This window comes from Myotis brandtii, unplaced genomic scaffold, assembly GCF_000412655.1.
Source record: "Myotis brandtii unplaced genomic scaffold, ASM41265v1 scaffold97, whole genome shotgun sequence".
NCBI classification, from domain to species: domain Eukaryota; kingdom Metazoa; phylum Chordata; class Mammalia; order Chiroptera; family Vespertilionidae; genus Myotis; species Myotis brandtii.
Genome location: NW_005372020.1, coordinates 1,338,415 through 1,339,325, shown reverse-complemented (window position 1 = coordinate 1,339,325; position 911 = coordinate 1,338,415). Strand labels below are relative to the sequence as shown.

The following is a 911-nucleotide window of genomic DNA, read 5'->3' as shown; positions in this document are numbered from 1 at the left end:
CTTCCCAGCCCCCCTCGCCCTCCGTAAGGGACCCTCAGCACGGAGGCCTGGCCGGGTCAGCGGGCCGTCCCTGTACGCCGAGGTTGTGCGAATCGAACCGTGACCTCCTGCTTCATAGGTCGAGGCTCAACCCCTGAGCCACACCGGCCGGGCTTGAGATGCCTTTTTCTAGTGGGCGGGTCCATCCTCAGATCGGGCCCTGGGGGAGCTGGCCAGGCCAGAGAATGGACTTGGGAGTTGTCAGCATGAAAATGGACCGGAGCCCTGACCTGGGGGAGGTCAGCGAACACAGGCAGAGGAGAGGGGGGGGCAGGGGGGGATGTGAGCGAGCCAGGCGGGGGTGAGACGGGAGGAGAGAGTGATGGGCCAGGTGAGGCGAGGCTGGTGGGGCCCTGGCTGGCAGTGGGGGCTGCGGGTGACCCTGGTGAGCGGGGTCGTATGGGACTGTGGCAGCGTTTCTTCAGGCGGGAGGGGTCGTGTGCTGGTATCAGACCTGGGAGCCAGCCTGGGAGTAGCTGAGGTGACCCCGGTCCCCGCGGGCGGAGTGCGGGAGGCTGCCTGTGCCCGTGTCCGGCGGAGGGGAGGGCGTGGTGGGCGGCGGGCCTGGGGGACTCAGGGCTCAGGGGTCGGCTTCCAGTAGAATCATGGGCTCCTCTAAGGTCAGAGCTGGGAGACAGAGCTCTTCATGGTCAGATGGAGAGGGACCGGGGCAGGGGTTTGGGCTCACGTCCCATGGGGACCAGAGGAGAGAGGCCCCGGCTTTGGGAGGGCCCAGGTGTGAGGGTGGCCTGGGTCGGCACTGGGGGCTTGGCAGGTGCTGGTGGCAGCTTGAGTCTCCTGGGACGAGAGGCGTGTGTCCTTGGAGGTGCAGACGGAGAGACGGCGTGTGTCCGGTTCCCCGCGGTCTCACA

At 67.6% G+C, this 911-nt stretch overlaps 1 protein-coding gene across 1 annotated transcript in view; it reads left to right on the top strand.

The window, feature by feature from the left end:
* The window catches only part of LOC102249421 (gamma-glutamyltranspeptidase 1), a gene marked incomplete at its 3' end in the record, with an annotated part of 33,110 nt that overhangs the window by 23,229 nt on the left and 8,970 nt on the right, over positions 1-911 (top strand). The gene's annotated exons all lie outside the window — the stretch shown is intronic.